The following is a 25283-nucleotide window of genomic DNA, read 5'->3' as shown; positions in this document are numbered from 1 at the left end:
AGCCATACAGTCTCACCAACATGACTATCCAAACATGAGCTGAACAAAGACAACCCAAAGTGGATGGGGAAGGTGCATGAGGCCTCAGCCCTACCCAAAGAGTTACAGGCAACTAAGGGATTCCAAGAGTGGGAGAAACGGTCTTCCTCAGGGAAGAGCACAGCGGCTGCTTATCCAACACCAAATGGTCAGCCCCGAAAACATACATAGGAGTAATATTAAATAGACTGAGCGTGTTGTATTTGGAAATATATACGCATATACATACACATATACATACACATACATATGTATGTAACCACACTATTAGTGAAAAAAAGAGGCCATGAATTTGAAAGAAAGCAAGGAGGAATATATGAAAGGGGTTGGGAAGAAGGAAGAAAGGGAAGGGAAAATAATGTAATCATATTATAATCTGAAAAATAAAAGGAAGAGTTAAAAATAGAAAATAAGATGGAAGGAAACTGAGGAAGACACCTAAATTCTAGCCTATATGTACACACACACACACACACACACACACACACACACACACACACACGAGAAAGGATTAAACAAATGAAGAGGTCCCCTAGAGCTGAATGCAGCTCAGTAAAGCCTTGGATTTCGTTCACCCCTTCAGCCAGTGTCCCCCAAAAGCAAACAACAACAAAAGCCCCAGATGTCCTCTGGAGTTCAGTGGCCCTTCCTGCCGTGTGGACACAATGCGAAAACACTGTCTATGAAGCAGACAGGGGACCCTCGCCACTCACGGAATCTGCCCAGGCCTTTCGTCTTAATTCCCTCAGCCTCCAGAATGATGAGAAGCATATTCCCCCATTTATGAGCAACACACGGGGCTTGTGATGTGTGCGTATAGCTACCCACAGGGACAAAGGTAGAGACTTCCTGAGAATTATATCTCGCTGCTGCTTAGCTCAAGTCAAATGTGTATGGTCAGAAGAAGGGGAGAGAGGTCTTTGTGCCTAAACCAAGGGCAAGGGACTTGGAGAAGTACCTGTGAAATGAGGGGGCCCTGCAGCAGATTTAGAAAGGTCACCACAGCAACTAGCTCTGAAAGGTACCATCAGGGACTAGGGAACGAATCCTGGAACCACAGCTGTGTGAGCTCCCAGACAGTCTGGGCTGCTTACCATGGGGGGCTGGAGATAATGTGACATCCATCTCTGACCTTTCCTTTGCCAGTCTCACCCATGGTCCCTTCCCTTTGATCAAATACTCTCCCAGACCTTGACATTAACAAGGACAAGCACTGTGACAATTCAGAGACCAGTTGAAACTGGGTTGTTCCCTGCCACTAATCTGCGTGAGTCAATGACGCTAAAACAAAGAAGAAGAAAGAAAGAAAGAAAGAAAGAAAGAAAGAAAGAAAGAAAGAAAGAAAGAAAGAAAGAAGCCAGAAGAGAATTCATTTCCTTTTTTACTTTCGGATGAGACTGCACTCAGATCACAGCAATTTAGATAGGAACCTTCTAGAACGCACAGTCCCTGTGATGGTGAGGGAACTGCTTTGTGTGGAACCCCGGCTTTCTGTCCCCTGACCCTAACACCCCCTCACCTAATATGCTGTCCATCAGGGAGCGAGAGAGGTGAATCTAGGCTCCCAAAACTGGAGTCTGAAAACATCACCGGCTCCTCCTCCATTTCTCCTGCTAAACTAAGCCAACGTTCTTCATCACCTTGCCACAGGGGACTGAGGGGACACTGCCTCAAAACTCAGGACTGAATTTAAAGTAAGGAGCAGGGAAAACCCCAAAACACCAAGACCAGATGTTTAACACAGTTTGCCACTAACTTTTGGGGACACTTAGAGGGAGACTAAAATCAAACCCAGGGCTTGCACACACTAGACAAGCATATCCACCAATCCTTTCTCGCTGGCTGCAAACTTTTCTGGTTAACTTTCTTTTTAAAAAAGATTTTGTTTTATTTGAGTTTCTGTGTGTCTGTCGTGTGTGTGTGTGTGTGTGTGTGCGCAAGTGCCCACAGAGCAAAGAAGACAGTGTCAGGTCCCCTGGAATTGGAGTGGTTGTAGGTCGCTGACCTGGGAGCTGGAACAGGGTCTCACTGTGGAGCCCTGACTGGCTGAAAACTCGCTGTGTAGACCAGGCTGGCCGTTGACTCACAGAAATCCACCTGCTTCAGCCTCTGCAGTGCTGGGATTAAAGGCGTATGCTACCATGCAAAGCCAGCCTCCAGTTAACTCTTTTCTGTTTTATATTTATTTGTTTTATTTTATGTGTATCAGTGTTTTGCTTCTGTACATGTGTGTGCACCATATGTGTACTTAGTATCCATAGAGGGCAGAAGACGGTGTCTGATGGCCTGGAACTGGAGATACAGATAGTTGAAAGCTACCACGTGTGTGCTGGGAACTGAACCCGGGTTCTCTGTAAGAACAAGTGCTCTGGCCACTGAGCAATCTCTCCAGCCCCTCCAGTTAACTAAGTGACTGCCTGCTTGAGAGTTTAGCTAGTCAGCCCAAGAAAATAACCATTCAAATAGAGTCATAGGACACAGTCCAATGGTAGAGCACTTGCCTAGCATGTAGAAGGCCCTAGGTTCACTCCCTAGCATCGAACATAAAACAAACAAACAAAAGCCATACACACAGAGAGACTCAAACAGGGTCACATAAATAAAAACTTTGGGTTTGAGCTTAATCAACTGTTAGGCAAATGACTTATAGTCAGCGCTTAGTGATGTGAGAGACATATTCCATTGTCTTTGGTTCCAGTTGACAGCTGGACACACTATATTCAACAGGGATCTTTAGTAGTGAACAACAAGAATAAAATTGGGTTGACAAATGTACAAGCTTCCTAGAGAAGCATGTTGTAGTTCAGCTATCCATGGGAAGAGGAACGATTCTGACATTGAAACAGGCACCCTGGAGACTGCAATGGGCTGAGTTCTGAGCTCATCAGCTGCCATGATGGGAATATCAGCCCCAATATCTTCCCCATGCCAGCATTACCAAGCCAGGGCTCAGCTCAGGGACAAGCCAGGGATGCATGACAGTGGGGGCCTGTTGGGAGCAGTGGGACCCCAGATCCTGAATTTCTTGTAATCCCCTGATTTGGGTGCCTACAGCTGTTCTGAGCACGAGACCTTCAGGAGTTCCTGATGGCAGGAGAGTGGTTTCTGGTGGGTTTGGCTGGGGCGTGGCTATCTCTATATAATCTGCCCCTGAACACAATAAAGGGGGCATTCTTGGGGAATTCAAGGATGACCCGTGTCGCTGTCTTTCTGTCTGTCTGTGTTCGTGTATTTTAACCTCCAGCCCCTTGCCCGAATTTCGCGAACTGGGTGCCAGCGTACTGAACGCAGACACGGGGGCATGGTGCGTGGCAATTGAAGGTCTCCACCGAGATAGCGGCAGGGGCCAAGGTCCCTTGACGACCTGGGAGATGGCGTCAGAGGTACTCTGTAAAATGAGATCCACAGTACATTGGTGACACTGCAGCTTCCTGAGCGGATGTTATGCTTCAACTCGTAAAGCAGTCGGACTGGGAAGATGGTTCAGCGAGCAAAGGGGCTTGCTGTGCCAGAGTGAGGACCCCAGTTCAATCCCCAGCAACCACCTATAATCCTAGAGTGGATGGATGCCGGAGTCAGTGTAGCTCAGTGACCTTGTCTCAACAACTAGGGTGGAGGTGGAAGAGAAAGGTAACCTGACATTAGATTCTGTATCTGTGCACGTGCAAGCACATATGTGAACACACGGTGCACACACCCAGCTGCACCTAGCCTAGGAACCAGCAATTCAGCTCCTAACAGAGGCAAACCCTATAAAACAAGCCAGGCATAATGGCCCACACTTGCAATGCCAGCCTAAGCTACCAAGTTTAAAACCAGCCTGAGCTACCAAGTGAAACTTCATCTCAAAAATAAATAAACAAAAGTCTCCTCTATCTGAGCTCACCAGATGGGACAAGCCAGGTTTATTATATGTGCAGTGTTGTACAAATGGTGGGGTCTGAGCCTCAAAACCACAGAACAGGACCAGAAACAAGGGTTGAATCAGCAGGCTCACCGAAGAATCCAACTGTTTGATTCTTCAAAGGGTGCTAATAATTCAGTGGAAAGCCACATCCCAGAGAAGACTCTGCGACACAGAAGCAAGTGTCGGTTAGTGCCACCACGGGATGTGTGAAGATGTAGATCTAGCCGGGCGGTGGTGGCGCACGCCTTTAATCCCAGCACTCGGGAGGCAGAGGCAGGCGGATCTCTGTGAGTTCGAGACCAGCCTGGTCTACAAGAGCTAGGTCCAGGACAGGCACCAAAGCCACAGAGAAACCCTGTCTCGAAAAACCAAAAAAAAAAAAAAAAAAAAAAAAAAAAAAAAAAAAAGATGTAGATCTAAAGTGGGTGGGGTGGGAGGTAAAGGAAAGTACAGGAGAGTAAATGAGGAAACACAGCCCACAAACACACGCCACCCCCACACTAACCAGGGCAGCGCGCCAGGCCAGAGGCAGGAACTAAAAGCGTGGATAATGCGAGTGCAGGGAGGACTGGGAGGGCGCAGCGGCACACCCGGAGCTTCAGACTTCAAGGAGCAACAGTACGTGACCCCTGACCTTCATTCCTGGGAACAACAGCCCAGGGAAACTTGCACTTGGAAAGGATGCTGGCCATAGCCTAAGAAGGTGCGAACAGCCCCGTGTCCATCTGCAAGTGGAAGGGACAAATAAGGTGGACATTTTTACCGAGAGTCACAGAAGAAACCACAGCAACGGGCAAGTAGTGGGTAGGCCCCACAATACACACGCACACCAATGTGGCTATTAAGAGAGTGGATTATGTATGGCGCCACTTACAAAAGCTTAAATGCATGCAAAAATCAAACAGGACAATAAAGCTATAAACCTATGTGGTTAAGCTATAAAGAGCAGTTAATGATTAAATGGCATTAGGGCCAGAGTGTACCCTGGAGACAAGGTGGACAAATCTGTTTAAGGAGAGGTATAAAATCAGTGTGTAAAGTCGGGCAGGCACATGGCTGCCTTATCATTCTGCTCAAACTGCTCACGTGTGTCCGTGTGCTTCTGTGTGTGTGTGTGTGTGTGTGTGTATTTGATAATTATTTAAAAACTAATAACTTCTACCTAGGTACTGTGATGTATACCTGTGTTCCAGCAACTTTAGAGGCTGAGGAAGATACCTTGAGTTGGTGAGTTCAAGACCAGCCTAAGTGACATGGTAAGACTTAGAAGAAGAAAAAAGAAATCAGTAATTTTCTTTTATTCAAAAATATTTAATCACCAAGAAAATGAGGGTGGAAGGATAGTTCAGTAGAAAACTGAGGCCCTAGGTTCCATTCCCAACATCAAAAAAAGGGGGGGGGAGAGAGGGAGGGAGGGACGGAGGGAGAGAGGGAGGGAGGGAGAGTGGAAGGGAGGGAGGGTTGAATGGACAGATGAGAAAAAGCACTCCATTTCCAGGAGCAACACAACCTACAAACTTGAGGCTGGCAAGATGGCTCGATGAATGACCAAACCTGTGTATGATCCCTGGGACCTGCATGACAGAAGGCGGAGCCAGCTGCACATTTACATGCTAAACAAATATGTAATTTTACAAATTGCCTTTAAAACACCTAAGAAGAAATGTGCACCACCTCCATTAAAAACAATAATAACAGAAGATGACAGAAGAAGACACGACTTAAAGAAAAGACTGCGTTCCTGGACCGGAAAACTCTTATCTATTTATTATTTCACAAATGCAATTCCAAATGGGATTTTAATGATACTTTTAGAAAATGCAATGAAACAATCATAGGACTTCATAAAGAATAATGAATACATAGGCAAGCATAACCAAGGAAATTAAGAACAAGGGCTTGCATGTCCAGACATTAATATACATAACGTCATAATAAAAGTGCGACAGTAAAGCAAGGCGTGGTGGTACGTGTCTGTGATCCTAGCACAGGAGGACAGAGTTGAGAGCCATCGTCTGCTACACAGTGAGTTCCAGGCCATCCTGAGTTGCACAGTGAGACCCTGTCTCAAAACAAAAACATCAACAAAAGAAAGTAACAGAGGAGGGAAAAGGACAGATTAAGGAAAAAACAGAAAACCCGGACACTTGTTTGTTTCCTATAGTAAAGCTGACTTTCAATGTCAGTCAGAAGAAAGGGGAAAGGACCTGTCAGACGGAGTAGCCCTGGTTACTGCACCCGGAGCTGAGGGATACGGGAGGAAGGAGACTCTCAACACCTGCCTTTTATACCTTGAATTTTTAACAGTGTGACTAACAGGCTATACAGTCCTGTCAGCTTGACAAGCGCTAGATTCATGATGGGGGATGACTCTGGGCACATCTGTGGGAGATCACCTTGACTGGGTTAACTGAGGTGGAAAGATCCTTCTTAAATGTGGTTGTTAACATTCCCTAGGCTCAGGTCCTGGATTGCATTTGTGTGTGTGTGTGTGTGTGTGTGTGTGTGAGAGAGAGAGAGAGAGAGAGAGAGAGAGAGAGAGAGAGAGAGAGAGAGAGCTGAGCACCAAGCATTCATCACTTCATGTTTCTGCCTACAAATATCATGTGACCAGCTGCTTCATGCTCCTCAGCCACTCCCTCTCCACCAACATGGACTGCAAACTCAAACCGTGAGCTAACTTTCTTCCTTAAGTGGTTTTTGTTGGATGTTTTTCTGAAGCAACCCAAAAAGCTATCAATTCAGAAAACTGGTACCAGAAGTCAGACCACTGCTGTGGTAAGTGTGGTTCTTAAGCCTTTAGAACCGGCTTGTAGGAGTGATGTAGAGTCTCGAACCTGGGCTATGAAAGCCCTCAAATACTGTGAGTGACAGTTAATGGGCCAGTCTGGTGGGAGTTTTGAGACCTGGCTAATGATATTTCAGATACAAAATCGAGGAAGAGGGCTGGAGAGATGGCTCAGCGGTTAAGAGCATTGCCTGCTCTTCCAAAGGTCCTGAGTTCAATTCCCAGCAACCACATGGCGTCTCACAACCATCTGTAATAAGGTCTGGTGCCCTCTTCTGGCCTGCAGGCATACACACAGATAGAATATTGTACATACAACAAATAAATAAATAAATAAATAAATAATAAAAAAAATCAAGCAAGAGTCTAACCTCCCATCCTAAACCAAAATAAATTCTGGCAGAACTGGAGAGAAAACACGGAACAGAGAGAAACAGGAGAAAATGGCGGAGAATACATAATCAACCTTAGAACAGGGACAACCTTTCAACCCGAAAGCAAAGGAATAGCTGTTGAAACAGGGGAAGGACTAATGGATCCAACCACAGGCACCACGTGTGCTGGTCAGCATGGGCTTCCATAACATAGTACCATAGATGGAGGGCGTAAATCGGGCATTGGTTTCTCTGGGACTAGAAGTCTGAGGTCAAGAAGCCTGCTGACTGGGTTCCTGCAGAGGGCTCACGTCCTGGGGGGTAGATGGCTATATTACCTGTGTCTTCAGGACCTTCCTGGTGGGTCATGAGGGTGTATGGAGGCTAGAGGCACAGAGCTCTCTGCTGTCTCTTCCTTGGATCCCATCCAACAGAAGCTTGACCCTCACTTCACCCATCCCTCCTTCCTTTTTCTTTCTGATAAAGAGCATTGAACGCAGGGCCCAAAGCTTCAGGAATGCTGGGTAAGCATTCTAAGCCACAGATCCAACCTTCCAGGGCTTTTATGAACTCCTTACTCCCTGCACGTGGTCAGATGCCCTGGACAGTTTGCTGGCTAGAGTCATTTGGGAAGAAAGACCCTCGCTGAGGAAATGACAGCCACCAGATTGACTGGCAGTGCACTTCCTTGATTGATGGTTGATGTGGGAGGGCCCAGTTCACTGTGGGTGATGCCACCCCTGGGTTGGTGGTCTTGGCACTAAGCAATTAGCTGGGCCACAGTGGTGCAAGCCTGTACTCGGGAGGCAGAGGCAGGTGGATTTCTCTGAGTTTGAGGCCAACCTGGTCTACAGAGTGAGTTCCAGGACAGTCAAAGATACACAGAGAAACCCTGTCTAAAAATTAAAAAAAGAAAAAAGGAAAGAAAGGAAGAAAGAAAGAAAAAAAAAGAAAAGAAAAGAAAAAAGAAAGCAGGCTGAGCAAGCCATGAGGAGCAAGCTGGTAAGCAGCATTCTTCCATGGCTTCTGCTTCAGTTCCTGCCTTCAGGTTCCTGCCCTGTTTGAGTTCCACCCTGACTTCCCTCAGTGATGGACTGATACCTGGAAACTTAAGCTGAAATTATCCCCTCCCTCCCCATGTTGCTTTTGGTTATGGCGTTTTTATCACAGCAATAGAAATCCTAACTTAGATAGGGTCTTGACAATGAACTCTGGGGAACACAAACATTTAGTCCATGAACATTTAAGTCTCTGTTATAATAATGATAATTATAATAATAAAGAAAAACATCAAACTAAAAGAAAACTGTTTATCACATGTCAGTCAATACTCTGAAGAAGTAAACATATAAATTGTTTTAAGTTCTGTTGTTGGCTTGTTGGTTTTTGCCACAGGCTCTGGCTGTATCCCAGGCTGGCCTGCTCACTACCAAACACAGGCTAAAAACTGAACTGGCGCCAGGCGGTGGTGGCGCATGCCTTTAATCCCAGCACTCAGGATGCAGAGGCAGGCGGATCTCTGAGTTCGAGGCTAGCCTGGTCTACAAGAGCTAGTTCCAGGACAGGCTCTAGAAACTACAGGGAAACCCTGTCTCGAAAAAAAAAAAAAAAAAAAAAAAAAAAAAAAAAAAAAAAAAAACTGAACTGGCCACTTTCCTTCTGTCCCTCGAGCTGGGGTTAGAGACATGCCAACTGTGTCCCTTAAGCCATTGTGTGAAACTGTGAAGCCTGGATTGCCTTGGAGACCGCAGACGTTGAGATGCCAGAGCCGAGGGATACCTGCCGAGCAGAGCTGCTAACAGGGAGTGGAGCCAGAACAAGAGAAGGAAGTGTGTTGCAGTCAACAAAGCTGAAGGAGGTGGACATCTGAAGAGCACTTTGACATCAGACATGGAGGTGCAGACTTTGGAGTTTTCCCAGCTGGTTCCAGGTCTTGCTTTGGTCCAGCGTTTCCTCCCTTTTGGAATGGTAATGTGTATCCTGTGCCATTAGATGTTGGAAATGTGTGATCTGCTTTTTCATTTTGATTTCACAGGGGCAACAGTGAAGAGATGCCGTGAGTCTTGGAAGAGACTTTGGACTTTTAAACAAGTTTGAGACTGTGATAGACTACGGGGACTTTGAAGTGGGACTAAATGCATTTTGCATTATGGCATGGCTGCAGGCCTATGGGGACCAGGGAGTAGAATGTGGTGGTTTGAATAAATGGCCCCCACAGAGCCATACAGAGTGGCACTATTAGGAAGTGTGGCCTTGGAGAAGTTGTGGCCTTGTTGGAGGAAATATGTCACTGGGGGTTTGAGGTTTCAGAAGCTCAAGCCAAGCTCGGTGGCTCACTCTCTCTTCCTGCTGTCTGCAGATCGGATGTGGAACTCCCAGTTACCTCTCCAGCACCATGTCTGCATGCATGCTACCATGCTTCCTGCCATGATAATAATGGACTAAACCTCTCAACTGTAAGCCAACCCCAATTAAATGTTTTCCTTATAAAAGTTGCTGTGGTCGTGGTGTCTCTTCATAGCAATAGAAACCCTAATTAAGACATGCTCTTAAATGGATAAACTTTGTAATGCATACACGTCAAAGACGAACTTAGTAGTAGGGTGTCTGCCTGGTATGCCCAAAGGGCTGAGTCTGAATTCTTATCATACACACACGACTTCAATAAAATTATGTTTTTAGATTAAAAGTATAGGGTTGGGTGGCATAGGACTGGATGTAACCCCATTGTTAGAGTGGTTGTCTACATCCGTGAAGCCTTGCCTTTACTCTCTAGCATTAAATAAGCCTAGCATACTGCATGCCTATAATCTATAATCCTAGCACTTGGGATACAGAAAGGCAGATCAGAATCAGTCATCCTCTGCTACATAGCAAAGTTTGAAGCTAGTCTGAGCTACACAAGACCTTGTCAAAAAAAAAGCAAAGCAAAGCAAAGCAAAGCAAAGAAAAGAAAAGAAAAGAAAAGAAAAGGAAAGTTATGGGCTGAAGAGACGGCTCAGTAGTTAAGAGCACTTGCTACTTCTATAGAGAATCACATTCAGTCCTCAGCGCCCACAAAGTAGCTCACAGCACCTGTAACTCCACTCCAAGGCCCTGGTGATGTCTTCTAGCCTCCTAGGGCTCATGAACATATGTGGTGCACATAAACTCCTGCAGGCTCATACACACATAAAAACGCATTTTTATTGTATATAAATGGGTGTTTTACCTACATGTATGTCTGCATCATGCGTGCAGGGCCTGTAAATAGTAGTTATTATACTAGATCTTATTTTCTTTCACATGTAGGACATGTATTTATATTCCTGTGTATATATATATATATATATATATATATACGTATATATATATATATACGTATATATATATATATATATGTGCATGTATATTAGTGGAGAGATCACGTATGTGCTAGAGATGGAACCCAGGACCTTGAATATGCTGGGCAAGCGGTTTACAATTGACCTACACACTATTTCTGTTTTTACTATTGACTTTCTTTTATTTTACATGAATGACTGTTTTGTCTGCATGTATACTGTGTGTGTGCCTGTTGTCCATGAAGTCAGAAGGGGGCATCAGATCCTCTGAAACTGGGGTTTCATATGGTTATAGACAGTGAGCTGCCTTATGGGTACCTGGAAGCGAACCCAGGTCCTCTGCCAGAGCAGCAAGTGTCCTTCACTGCTCAGCCACCTGCCCAGCCCCTATATGTACATTTCTACAAACGCACTAGATGACATTGATCACTTGTCCTCTCTCTTTCAGACAAGCCTACGACATTTACACGTGTTGTGCTACAAAGAGCTATCGCCTCTCAGGCTGCACATTACTCCAAGGTATGAAAACTCAAGCTCAGGTGCCCGGTCTACCACCAGGCTTCCAGTAAGCTATATGGTTTTTCCACTGCTTACAGCATGCAGAAAGGCTGCCCCAGAGCTGCCATGTATACTCAGATGCTAGTATTCCCACCCCTTTCCCTCCCCTACCTTATGGGGCTGGGGATTGAACCCAGGGCCTAGGCATGCCATGGAGGCATATGGCTGTAATCAAAACACTTAGGAACTGAGGCTGCAGGATTGTGAGTTCCAGGCCAACCTGAGCTACATAAGCAAAACGCTGCTTCAAAAATCCAACTGGGGTTGACAAGATGACTTAGCGGGTAATGGCACTCACCACCAAAGCTGACAGTCTAAGTTCCATCCCGGAACACAAATGACAGGAGAGAAGCAACTCCCATAGGCTTTCCTCTGACCTTCACACACACACGCACACACACACCTACAGAGATCCCCTGTCCAAGCCTCGGGACCCATGGACATACAGGTCAGGCCCCTATAAAATTTCTCCCTGGTTTCGGCCCAGCACTGTATACCTTAGTTTTTATTGTTTCTTCTTCCTTTTAAATCATGGCCAAACAATAAGATGGGCTGTCCCCATCACCATGAGCATTTGAGGCAAATTAAAAAAAGGTCACCTAGTCATGATGAAAGGGACTCCTCTAACTCTTAAGATGCTGCATCTTGGTGAAGCAGAGGATCCACTGTCAGTGACTTGGAACCAGAGGAAGGGCAAATCTCACAGAGTCTAGCATCAACCCGACTGCTCAGATGGGCCACACTCAAAGACACAAACACACCAACATGTGAATGAAGCAGAAATACTGCTGACGGGGCAGGGCACCAATGACAGCTCTCTTCCTTGACAGGCAAACCCACCCCCAGCTTCATAACCGTGCCCTAACAATGGTCATGGAGACATGCGGCTCACTGTCCGGGGTCTGAGGAGATCAGCTTCATAACTGTGCCCTAACAATGGTCACGGAGACATGCGGCTGACTGTCCGGGGTCTGAGGAGCAACAGCTTCATAACTGCGCCCTAACGGTCATAGGGACATGCAACTGACTGTCCGGGGTCTGAGGAGTGCTTTTATATAAGGCGTCTACAGGGTACCTGCAGTCTTACATAAGGCGCGCTGGTATTTTTAGCAGCATGGAAATGCAGTGCGAACAGAGCGGCGCTCTCAGCGCACATGCTGGGCTCTGCAGCCGGCCCGGGCCTTGCAATGCTCTTTTGTTGGCAGCTCGCTGCTGAAGACCGAGGTCTGGGCTGGGGCTGCTGCAACACCCAGGAAGACCCAACGCCTGGCAACTAGCCAGTGGAGAAACACGTACCCTCGCTTGCTCACCCCTGGCCCATCCAGGAAGCAGAATGGGGACAGTGCCCAAGCCCAGTAGCTCCCTGCTAGTTACAAGAGCTCTCTGGCAGAGCCAGTGCTGTGCAAGGGGCACAAGCAGAGCTAACCTGGCTCTCCCTCAACCTCCAAGCCAACTCCTTCTACAACATGCATGTCCATTCTCAAGTCACCTCCTGCCTGTCACAAAAAAGCCAAGATTCCAGGAAAAGTCAGTGAGGTGACAGGTGTGTGACCCTTCTATAAGGGAAGAGAGCGTTGTGTCCACCACACCCTAGCGTCAGGCTCACAGCAGCCCCTTTTCTGTTTTAGAACATTCTATTTACATATAATATATACAGAGAAAGACACACCAAACCCCACGAGTGAATTCTGGGTTTAGGGTCCAGCTCCTTTCTTACATGATGAGGCTCTGAGCCCTGTCCTCAGCGTCACAGGGTGGGGTGGGGTGGGGACTGATGGATTCTGACAGCATAAACACAACATGCGACCAACCAGATTTTTTTTAAAAAGCCAGATGAGGCAGACGCAGGAGGATCATTTGAACCCGAGTTCAGGGCCAGCCCGGGGAACACAGCAGGTCTTCAGCTATCCTCCTGCCTCTGGAGTAGCACTATGCTGACTTACAGCTGCCTCAGATTTCAGCCAGCGTGACTCATCCAGGGTGCAGCTGTGGCTGTGGAGCGCCCATCTCACTGGCAACGGGGTTCGAGTACCAACATTTGCCCCGATTTCTACGTCCATTCCCTGCTGGGGACTCTGAGTCCTTTCCAGTTTAACTGGTTATTTAACAGCGCCAGTCTGAATATAACATTCCTTTCCACTGTAGCTACTTGTCCACTCGGAGAGACTTATACAATGTTGAAAACACCTGCTCTAGGCCTTGAATCTTAGAAAAGTCGGTCTGTTCCTCTCCAATTGGCCGATTCATTCTTAAATCATAGTCTTTCATTTCCCATCAGTACCACACAGGGCTAACACACAGAGGGCAGACTTTCCATCACGGACCCGTGTGTCACCTGACAAACACTACTTCTCTGGGTATCAGTTTCTCACCTGGAAAATGGGGGTAATAGTAATACTTATTAACTTTCCTTGGTCGGGAATTAAATAAGAAAACTGCATCTGGAAGTTCTTGGCCCATATTTTTCTCTTTCTTTCTTTTTTGCTTGCTTTTGTTCTTTTTTAAAGTATTTTTAAAGATTTATTTATTTTTATGTGCATTGGTGTTTCGCCTGCATGTATGTCTGTATGAGGGTGCTGGATCCCCTGGAACTGGAGTCACAGACAGCTGTGAGCTGCCATATTGGTGCTGGGAATTGAGCCCTGGTCCTCTGGAAGAGCAGCCAATGCTATTAACTGCTGAGCCATCTCTCCAGCCCCACACTTGGTCTATAGTAACAGCTTGTGGCCGCTGCCAAAGGCATCCTTGTCTCCCTTCACACCTCTGAGGTGCCCTGTTGTGGGTCATGCCTATGGACAAGGCCTCTGACAACTGAAGGAAACACTGGCTTGCCCACCCCTCGAGCACCTGCTTTACCTCTTCCTGACAAGCATTCAAGATGAGAAGCAGAATAGCTCTTACACATGAGTAGTGGGTATCACTCAAAAGATGACCTAAACCAGGGTCATCACCCTGGGGTCATCACCATGGCGAACCAGCTGCCTGACGACCGGCTGGGACACCCACGATGCCAGAAGCCACTGGTTTGAAGAAGCAAAAAGAATTTAATAGCTACACAAAAAGAATGCGAAGGGGAATACTTAATTTCTCCAGGCAGCAAACACAGAAAAAGCCCCTCCACGCACACAGAGCTGAGACCTAGGAGCAGGAGGGCTGGGACTAGCACTACTGGTTGCTATGGTAACAGGATTTCGCAGCAGGGGCTCATTTTCATATGACAGTGGCCCGCAACAGAAGGGAAGGGCGCCTTCTAAAGAAACTTAGCTGAAGGTTCCAGAAGGACCCCTGGAAGTGTCCTTAGAGGCTGGGCACTTAGAAAACTCTGGGAGGGCAGATCTAAGGGGACCCCCACCCCACACAGCTCTCTACTCTGTAACTCTAAAGCCAGATGGGACAACAGCATGTTTCCAGGGACCCCTGACTGATGTCACAGCCTCTGGAGTCAGGGATCCCGTTACCCATTTGTCTGCTGTTCTTTTCCTAGAGTCCAGGAGAGTCCAAGCCACCAATATGCCCTGCACACCAGCATCAGACACTGAGGGGACACTGGAAACGTGGAACACATACACTTTTGGGATAAACAACAAACCCTTATATCTTAAGACACCACTGAGTCTGCCGGACTGAGTTCCACCTCAGCTCTGCCCAAGGGCAAGCTGTGTAATTCAGACAGGTCCCAGGCCCTCTCTGAGTTTGTATCGTGATGGGCAGAAAGAAGACAATAATCCTGATATCCACCTCTCTGGGTACTTCAAGAACACCTGGACCCTGGTACACTGCCCAACACAGGACACAGAATGGCCACTCGGATAGCACTACTGTGGCTAAGAGGCTAACAGCACAGAGCACCCTGAAACCAAGCCACCCGTGAGCCCAGAGAGGCAGAAGGCCTTGAAGCTGGAAGAATCAGTAACTCCTGGAGGAAGACTTGATTTGAACAGGGCTCCAGGTGATGAGATGGAGAGTTCTCAGAAATCCAAGGGTAGTTTACTGAACCCCTGTGCTCGACAGGATGCACAATGCTAAGACTCCAGGGGGAAAAAAGGAAGCCGCTGCCATCAGAGAACTGCATGACAGCAGTGGGTAAAGACACAGAGCCAGGAAAGGGGGTCCTGGAGCAGTGGGATTTGGAAAATGCAGGGGGATTGGGATTTGGAAAATGCAGGGGGATCGGGTTTCTCGGGCCATTGCACCTGAGCCAGGCAGTGCAGGGAAGGACAAGGGGACCGTGTAGGGAAGTGAGAAGGTTCAGTGCCAGGACTGTAAACCCAGCAAAGGAGCGGAGTCCTGAAAGGCCTAAGGAAATCCAGAGACTCAGAGGAGTTCTTAGGAGCCAGTGAAAGCGGCAAGGGCCACTCACTCTAGAGGTGAGATGCCTGATGGCTTGCTGCTTGGTGCTGGCAGCAGAAGTCTGTATTGTCCCAGAGGAAGAGGGAAGAGCCCTTAGAGGAAAGGGTGGCCTAACAGAACGAGAAGGGCTGTTGTCTGAGACACTTGTCCAGACTCAGACTCTCTTTGAGGGACTGTGGGGCAGCCCAAAGCAAACCTGGACAGTACTAGACACCAGACAGTGTGATCCAGAAGCCTCTCCAAGGCCATTGCACGCAAAGCCGTGAACTGGGTCTGGAAACCAGAAACAAGGGAAGAGGGCTCAGAAAAGAAAACAACTGGAGAACAAAACGGAAATAAAGATCACCAGTGGGGAAGGAAGGTGGCAAAGTAGGCACCCGGGGATGGGTAGGGAGTGGGAACAGAAGAGCGGGAGGCTAGCAGGAAAGCCAGTTAGCAGCTTCAGCTAAGTAGCAGGGCAGCAGTCAGGCTGCGGGATTAGGGAGAGGACAGGGAGGCAGGTGCAGAGCTCACTTGTGGAGAAAATGTGACAGGGAGAGCAAAGCTTACAGCTCACCTCACGGCTCAGCTTTTTTTTTTTTTTTTTTTTTTTTTTTGGTCAGACCGGAGCCAAGTGGCTGACAAAGGCAGCGATGGAGGGCGCAATTTCTCCGGGTGGGGGCGGGACGGACCCTGAACTACAGGGCTGGCTTCTCCAAGAGGCTCCCACTCTGGGGCCTTAGGGACGCCCCTTTCCCTCCCATGCCCTTTGCTGGGATCAAAGCTTCCCGGCTGCACAAAGCCACAGACAGCGACCTGGATCCCACGGGCTCAAATCTCACGGAGATCGGGTTTCCACCTTCAGCATCCCACTTTCTCCCAGGGCGACCGCTAAGGTGTAGCCGAACACACGGGTGGAAAATCGGGTCGCTCTGCCCTAGAGCAGCCAGGCGGGAGGTAACCACCTCGGAGTGAGCAAACGGACTGAGACTCCTGGGAGCCGGTTGGGGTGTCACCATTCTGAGCGCACGGCGGCGTCCGATGTGGTTTGAAACATTCCCCCAAACCTGAATGACAGCGGGGAAGGGGTTTTCAGGGGCAGAAACCCGATCTCCACGGCGGAGAGCTGCCACCCTGCACCTGCACACTAAAAGGCTCCACGTGCTTTCAGATTCCCACTCCTGAACGCCCACCAGTGGGCTTGAGTCGAACGTCAAGGGTCAAGGACACCCCTTCCACACACACACACACACACACACACACACCAAACACCGAAAGCATTGGATCCCTGCCCCTGACCCGGAGGGGCACTGAGGGACAGCGGCGACCGCCACCACCCGCAGGCCCCTCCCGCCGCACGTGCGCGCTGCTGAGCTCTGCACTTGTTGACTCGCTCGCGGGCGCGCTCGCCCCAGCGCCGCCTGCCGTCCGCGCCGCCCGCGCGCCCCTCCCCCCACCGACCGCCCCCGCCCCGTGCCGGGGACACACTCGGGGCGGCACGAGGCTCAATCCACCCCCCGGCGTGTGGGTCAGATCTCCGGAGTGAGAGCGAGGTGGCGGAGCAGATCGCGAAGCTGTCCCGGGACAGCTTGCGTACAGCCCGGAGTCTCGGGCATGGAAGAGAGAGGGAGAGCAAGCCCGGGAGCAAGCTCGGCGCCAGGCCCTGTCCGCGCCCCAACGGTTACCAGGGACCGTCCCCACCCCGGGTTCCAACATCTCCAGGATCTGAGCTCTAGCTACGGGACCATCCGCTGCACGCGCTCTGGCCCCCATCTTGGAGACAAACACACACACACACACACACCGGCCTCGAGAGACTGGGCCCCGAAAGGGGGCGGCCCCACTTTAGCCACACTTACCTGGGGGGTTCGCCCCGGCCGGGCGCGCTCCCTGGCTGCCCTCTGGCGGCCACTGCAGGTACCGGGCGCGCGCCCCGCCCCGGTCCGCCCCCTCTGACCTGGGACCTGTTCCTGCCAGCTGAAGATGGCCTGAAGCCATCTGATAGGTACCATCCCCTTTAGATGGCTCTTCTTGGTACAGAATAGATCGTGAGGGCTCCATTTATTGCAGGTCTGTCTTTTCTTTGGGGAGCTTCAAACCCCTTCTAGCAACCCCGGAAGGCAAAAGATAGGTAGGGTTTCTGGAAACTGCAGCGGTGCCTAACACTAGCTGGAGCTCAATGTGTGTTTGTTGTATGAATGGATGGCTGGGGGAGGCACGAACGGACGGTCTGCAAAAGAAGCAGTCGCACAGAGCCTAAGCGCTTTGTTTGGCTCCATCAGTTCAAAACAAATCAAACTATATTCATTTCCAGCAGCTATGAGCCTGAATGGTGTCTGGGCATCCAAATAGAGTGGACCCATCTCTCCAGCCCCCAAGACAAAACGTTTATGAAAAAAAATATTCCCGAGATGGCCTTGGAAATCAGTCCAGTGAAAAGCCTGGGACATCTGGTTACCACAACAAATCAACAACCCTGATTAGTCCCCAGGTCATATCGACTTTCATCTGGGTTCTAGATCTTCCCCCCATGGGAAATGTGATCTTGTGTGAATCTGTAAGTGAGACCTGCCAGGAAAATTTCCACAGTACAGAAGTTTTACTAACTCCCAGATCTCAAGGATACAGGGCTACTGGTCCACACACAAGCTAGCTTCCAGCAGCTGCTCACAGGACTGTATGCATAGCCTGTTACAGCACACTCGGTCTCTGAGGTGACCCAGCCTCTCTTTGGAAGGCACTCCAGGAGAAATTGATCGATACCATTGCCTTGTGTAGTGCCTTGCTTTAGCTAGAGCTTCAACCTGCAGCTCCAGAGCTCCTGGTGGGTGCTCGTGGCAGGTACTTCAGCGGTGTACTTGGGTTGGACTGAGGACTCTTATTTTGTTTGTTTATTTATTTCGGTTTTTCGAGACAGAGTTTCTCTGTAGCTTTGGAGCCTGTCCTGGAACTAGCTCTTGTAGACCCGGCTGGCCTCGAACTCAGAGATCCGCCTGCCTCTGCCTCCTGAGTGCTGGGATTAAAGGCGTGTGCCACCACCACCCAGCTTGGACTGAGGAGCCTTGCCAGTTTCATTAAGCTTTGTTTCTTAAGTGTCCCACACCACACACGGCTCCCAGCATCAACACAACCAACTGCCCTGGTGTGGCTGTTACCTGGGGGCATCCTGTATATGTATGAAAGGAGACACAGCCTAGTCATCCTGTCCTGACCCAGTGATTAGGGGAGGCACACTTCCACATGTCTGTCTGTATGTCTGTCTGTGTGAGAATGCCCATACATGTGAATACATGCACCACTATAGGTCAGTCACCAACAGCACGGGCTCTTGCTCCAAGGTTCTTTTCTTCTTACGGGCTCTTCTTCCCCTATTATAGGGAACAGCCTCCTCCACACCCGCTTGACACAGTTCGTTTTTGCTCTTTGATCCAAGCCAACTCTTCTTTCTTAGCGTGGATTACAGATGGGGTCAGGGTATAGCTCAGGGGCAGAGTACACCTGTCTTTGATCCTCGGCTTGAGGGAACAAACACAAAGCAGGGTATGGTGTCCATCTGAAGTTCCAGCTACTCAGCAGATCAAGGCAGAAGGATCACAGGTTCAAGGCCATCGATGTCATCCTGGACAAATTGAGAAATACAGCAAAGACCTGTTAAAAAGAAGATTACAGGTCTGTTTTTAAGGCCCTGTATCCCAGGCTGGCTTCAAACTCTCTGCGTAGCCGAGGGTGTTCTTGAACTCTTGATCCTCTTACCTCTACCTTCTAAGTGTTGAGGTTTCCGGCCTGCGTCCCCACACCTGGTTTATGGCATGCTTGGGATCAAACACAGAGTCTTGTGTGCCAAGCAAGCACCTTACCACACGAATTCCATCCCCAGCTTGTATCCTTGCCAGCTGCAAGTCCACCTTATTTGGAGAACTCCAAAAAAGGCAGGCTTCATTCACTGTCAACAGAGGCTGTCGTATTGCAACAGAGTGACTGTCTTGAGGTGCCTGGGACACAGGTGAACAAGCTGGAAGATCTTCTGCCTCACCAGGGCTTTCCCAGCAGAGAGGAGAAAGGACTTAGACAGGAAAGGGATCTCTGGTGTCAACTGGCTACTATGCTTCCTCTCAGCTCACAGCTCCAACTGGAACCTCCCAGGGAGATGGATAGATAAGGGCCCTGGCCAAGACTCCCGAAGAGACAGAGCTGGTCCTTGGACCTTAACCCCACGGCCCCTGAGAGCGCTGAGTTCCGTGGGAGGGAGTTAGGAGAAATCTAGCTCCTCTTCAACACCCTCTGTGCCTCCTCCTTTACCATCATGCCACACAGAAGGCCCTTCCAGGCCATCCAGGGTGCCTGCGAGAGGGCAGCTCCCAGGCAGAACGTCACCAGAGCCCAGAATGGCTGCCCCTGGAGGAGCAGAGCCTAGGGGAAGAAGGCGTTTCTTGAGAATTGGGCCTTCATCCTTAAGTTTAGGATAGGCATGGAGGTAAAGCAGTCACTCGGCCACCAGACTGCTGTCATGTTCATCAAGGGACTCCCTTTTAGAGGGTTATCCTGCTCTTAATGGGTGATTTAGCAGCCCCCTTAGCCTTTACGCACTATTTACGTACTAAACAGTAGTACAGACTGCTGTCACTCAGTTGTGACAATGAAAAGTGTCTCCAGACATTGCTAAGTGTCCTTGGAGATCACCTTCCACCCACATCAACTCCCTCTTCCCAGTGAGAACCAAGTACCCGGGTTTCATGCCTAGCAGAGCATGAAAGGGAAGGAGAGGAGCTGGGCTGCTTGCAGTGCAGGGCAGTGCAGGGCAGAGCAGGGCAGTGCAGGGCAGTGCAGGGCAGTGCAGGGCAGTGCAGGGCAGAGCAGGGCAGAGCAGGGCAGGACAGGGGAGGCCAAGAAAGATCTGCTGACAGCAGCTAGGGGCCCAGCAGTCCTGGGAGATCCCAAATCAAGAAGGTGCCTGGGTCCCAGGGGACTCCAGGCTGTAGAGGTTGAGAGATGACCTCTATAGGCAAGTGTTCAGAGGAGTCCTGCAGCTGTCTCAGGGGCTCGTGAAAAGCCCCACGAAGTGGAAGTCTGGAGGAGAGAAAAGGACGAGGAAGGGGAAAGCCATCTTTCCCTCTGCTTCAGGGGAAAAAATGGAATGGAAGACAATAGAACTTAGATTTACAGATCTGCGTGATTAAATGAGGGTCTGGGAAAAAAATATGTCCATGCCATACCTGTAACTGATCTGTTTTCTAATATATATACATATATATGTATATGTATTTATTATTTAATATAATATTATATATATATATATTAAAAAAGAAAAAGGAGCCAGATATGGTAGCATACACCTTTAATCCCAGCACTTGGGAGGCAGAGGCAGGTGGATCTCTGAGTTCGAGGCTAGCCTGGTCTGCAGAGTGACAGACAGGACAGACAGGGCAACACAGAGTACCCCATCTTAAAAACATTTTTTGGCAGACCTTAAATTAAGGATTTCACAGTGAGATATCGTCAGTATCTTATATGCCGTGACCCCCATGAGAAGGCTCACATGTGAGGGCCGTGCATATAAAGGGGAGACAGACACTCAAGGGATGAAGACACCACCAAGAGCTGGGAGGAGCCGGGAGAGTGGCTCGTACCTGAAACCTCAGCATGGTGGAGGGCTGCCATGAGTTCAAGGCCATTCTGAGGTGCTGAGTAAAACCCTTCCCAAAATTTAAGTGGGGGAGGACACACACGACGACGATGCCGATGAGGGGAGGTTGGCAACTACTCTGCGGGAACCTGATGGCTCTGTCCCCTGAAAGCACCGGCGCTCACATGCATAGACCCACACAGATACACACATCTACACATAATGTATTTTTATTTTAAGTGGCGGTGGTAGTGAAGGAGATGTTGTCACCTGATCATGAGAAGTTCAATCCCATGGCACACGTAAAAGCTGGCAGAGGCAGTGCATTCCTGCCATCCTCGTGCTGGGGGACAGAGAGGCAAAGGCAGAAATATAAGCCTCAGTGTAGCAGGACGTGAGGAGTTTCCCCTGGCGAACCCGGGGGCAGACATGAAGGGTGAACAGGAGTCTGCCAATGTGGGGAAGGACATGAAATATCGGGGATACACAGAGGAAGCCAGCAGGAGAATGTTGGAAAGTTGAAGAAAACGGGCAGACAGCAGAGGGGGCTAATGTGAGAGGTCCTAATAACCAATGGTCTCTAGCCTAGACACTTAGAGTTTGAGGTGCCAGAAAAAAAAATAACAGGGCTGAGGCTCAGCCAATAGAATGCTTACCTATTGTGTACAGGATCCTGAGTTCATTCACAGCCCAGAATAAAACAAGGCACGGTGGCACAGGCCTGTAATCTCAGTGCTCTGGAAGTAAACCTGGGTAAACCTGGGAGGGTCAGGAGTCCAAGGGCATCCTCACTTAGAGAGTTGGAGGCCAGCCTGAGCTACTTGAAATCTTGTCTCAAAGAAGAGAACCAGCAGTGTGTGTGTGGGGGGGGTGTGTGGGTGTGGTGTGTGCACACCTGCGTGCGTGCAGCCTCTTTCCTATTGAATTTATCCACAAGACAAGCATAAATACTTATCAGATTATGTAGATAAATACGTATCAGATCCCACAGGTGGGACCTCTTGCTAACTCTTGCTAAGACCATGAATATTCATGTGTAACAAACACATCCTCATTACAGAGCTTCATGTATTCCCAAGAGCTCTTGATTTATGTCATACACAGTCTGTGTACAGATAACCAGACGTCAGGTTAGAGACATGCTCCTATGAGCAGAGACACACTTAGAATTTAGTGATTGTGCCTTGAACTCTCTTCACCTTGCCTCAAGGAACTTGACCCCCTTTTGGTTCAGTAAACAATAAGCCTCCTTCTATATGCTGCCTGTGGCACATCACACACACACACACACACACACACACACACACACATACACACACCACACACAATGGAACAGTAGAAGGGAATCAGTAATCTCTTTTTCATGTTGCAAATAGTCAGGTGAAGCTGCCTATTTACCTGGGTCTCCAGTCCACTGGCTCGAGCTTTGTCTTCGTTTGGGGATGACAGAAAGCGCCGCCTGTGACAGCCAATTTGTTCTACAACATTCCTGGAGCCTCTTCTATGGAGCAGTTGCTCTGCCGGGTTCAGGGGCCTCCTTCCTCTCTAGTTTGGAGGACTCTGGCTTAGTAGACGAAAGGGAGAGGAATAGCAAGAGTCAGAGCCAGGCACGGTGGTACACGTCTGGAGTCCCAGCACAAGAATCAGGAGTTCAAGGCCATCCTTAGCTAGATAGTGAGTTCAGATTCTGTTTGAGCTATTAGGCCCTGTTTATAAAAACAAATAAAAAATAAAAATGGAGCAATCACAACAGCAACAAAGACAATAAGCCTTCAGAAAAAAACCACGGAAGTTGTTACAGAGGGACTGGAGAGGTGACTCAGCAGTTATGAGCACTGCTGATATTTCAAAGACCAGTGTTCAGTTCCCACCAACCACATGCAGGCTCACGCTTTCCCATGTAACTCCAATTCTGCGGCATGAGAAGCCCTCTTCTGCCCTCTGCAGGCACCAGGCATGCACATGGAGAGATACATATATGCAAGCACTCATACATACACATAACATACACATTACACATAACAGCATAAATCTTTAAAAACTGTCACAGAAGAAACTGCACTCCCACTACAGCCCTGCAGCTGCCATTCACACCGTACCAGGGTGTTGCAGACCAAAAGACAGGAGTCACCCTGGCATCTTCCTACAGTAAGAACTTCGGTTTCCACCCCGTGCAAACAAGGAGTGACACCCAGGGAAATGAAATCCTTTAATCCCTTAATGGACCTGAGCTCAGACTTCCCTATCCAGAAGACTGGAGGTGGGAGCAGTCAGGGTAGTCGGCTTGGCAGACACAGGACACCACAGGAGTGTGGGAGTTTCTAGACCTTCAATGATGCAGGGCCGCACTAACTAGCGGCCCCACTCAGTCACCCGGCACACTGGCCTCAGAAGCCCCTTTAGGCTGCCTTGGAGCAGCAGGGGTGCAGGCAGCCCAGGGCACAGTGCAAGCAGAGTGTAGAGCTCCCCGTAGAGCTGGTGTGATGAGAGTGGCCCTCGCCTACTTACCCTGCAATCCCATAGCCCTGGTACAGCTGGAATCCCAGGCTTTTCTTCCAGGCTTATCTTTATTTTTAGAACAGCTGTGAATATATAGAAAAGAAGTGAGAAGACAGCATAGAACTTCTGTATGTACCACCTACGCACAGAGAGAGAGGGAGAGGGGAGAGAGAGAGAGAGAGAGAGAGAGAGAGAGAGAGAGAGAGAGAGAGCCTTATTGAGAACTCCCTATCATTAGGATGGCACATTGTTATCATTTTTGCTTTGTTTTACACAGTGTCTCATATAGTACAGGTTGTCTTTGAACTCATTACATAGCTGAGGATGGCTTTGAACTCATGACCTTCCTGCCTTCACCTCCTGAGTAATGAGACTCCAGACTTGGGCCATGGTGCCCAGTTCACATCTGTGATAATGAATGATTCAAACTCTGAAACATGTTTACTAACTGGAACTCACGGTTCATTCGGATTTTCTTTTGATGGAACCTAATTCCATTTCCTGTCCCAAGATCCCTTCCAAGATATCAGTTAATTTAGTCATCATGTCTCTTTGGTGGCCTCCTGGCTGTGACGGTTTCTTAAACTTGCTGCCTCTGATGACCTTCCCCAGTTGAGATGTAGCAGAGCTGTCTCTATTAGAATCTACAAGAGAGCTCTCTCATCATTAGACTAGAAATACAGATTTAGAAGTTAAGAGCCTTTTTATATACATATCATAGAAGTGTACATTATTGGGTTAGGGAGATGGCCCAGTGGTTAACAGCAGGTATTGCTCTTACAGAAAACCTGAATTTGCTTCCACATTGCATGGCTCATAAGCACCTATAATCCCAGGAGGTCTGATACCCTCTTCTGGTCTCCATGGGTACTGCACACACACTCCCACACACATGTGCACACATGCATATGCATGTGTGCGCGCGCACGCACACACACACACAAAACAAAGAGTGCAGGGTTTGTTTTTTTTTTTTTTTTTTTTTTGCTATAGATGGCTTTGATCACTTGATCCGCTGGCTGAGATGTCTGTCAGACTTTGCCATTGCAAGATCACTCTGTCCCCACTTTCCATGCCATGTTCTTTGGAAAGAAGTCCCACTCAGCCTACGTTGAGAGCACAGAGGTGTTCCCCTATTAATTTATTTGCTTTATATGTTTTTGGTTTTGTTTTTGCTTTGTTTTTTGAAACAGGATCTCTCTGTGTAACTCTGGCTATCCTGGAACTCGCTCTGTAGAGCAGGCTGGTCCCAAACTCATAGAAATCTGCCAGCCTCTGCCTTCCAAGTGCTGAGATTAAAGGTGGGCACCACCATGCCCAGCTTGGTATTCGCCTCCTTGAAGGGAGGATCCACACAGACTGTTGGCACCTCTGTCTCCTCTCTGCTCGCTTGCTCAGTCACTGGTGTGTGTCTGAATACTTTCATGGACACTTATTGTGTAGTTTGGGTTTTATTCCAAATATGTTTTGACTTTTTGTTCCTAATCTTCCAGTTTTGGCTATTGGGCAGTCTCTTACCTTGTTCCCATGGGCCTTTGATTCATCTTTATCAATGTGGGGACTTGGTGCTTGAAGATGGGATCTTGGCAACTTCTTTACTTTCTGGCATTATAAGATGCTTGAAGCCTGGCGGTGGTGGCGCACGCCTTTAATCCCAGCACTCGGGAGGCAGAGGCAGGTGGATCTTTGTGAGTTCGAGGCCAGCCTGGTCTACAAGAGCTAGTTCCAGGACAGGTTCCAAAGCCACAGAGAAACCCTGTCTCGAAAAACCAAAAAAAAAAAAAAAAAAAAGATGCTTGAGGTTCATTTTGTTTTCCTTCCCTGATTCTAGAATCTGCCATAT

At 48.6% G+C, this 25283-nt stretch overlaps 1 protein-coding gene and 1 long non-coding RNA gene across 3 annotated transcripts in view; both read right to left on the bottom strand.

Moving 5' to 3' along the window:
* Positions 1–17234, bottom strand: part of Rph3al (rabphilin 3A like (without C2 domains)) — a 145416-nt gene extending 128182 nt beyond the window's left edge. The window contains 1 exon segment of the mRNA XM_042055018.1: positions 17178–17234. The gene's annotated coding sequence lies outside the window, so the exon portion shown is untranslated.
* A 305-nt stretch (positions 17235–17539) lies between these two features.
* On the bottom strand, positions 17540–23557 carry LOC119813438. 2 transcript variants are annotated; one of them, XR_005285180.1, is made up of 3 exons: positions 23450–23557; positions 22340–22505; positions 17540–18966 (listed from the first exon to the last, which is right to left on the bottom strand). It is a non-coding gene; the product is annotated as an uncharacterized LOC119813438 (long non-coding RNA). The 2 variants fall into 2 exon arrangements; XR_005285179.1 differs by having other exon boundaries at positions 17540–18937.
* Between the last annotated feature and the right edge of the window lie 1726 nt (positions 23558–25283).

Source organism: Arvicola amphibius, chromosome 4 (assembly GCF_903992535.2).
Source record: "Arvicola amphibius chromosome 4, mArvAmp1.2, whole genome shotgun sequence".
Lineage (NCBI taxonomy): Eukaryota > Metazoa > Chordata > Mammalia > Rodentia > Cricetidae > Arvicola > Arvicola amphibius.
This window is presented reverse-complemented; position numbering and strand designations above follow the sequence as displayed.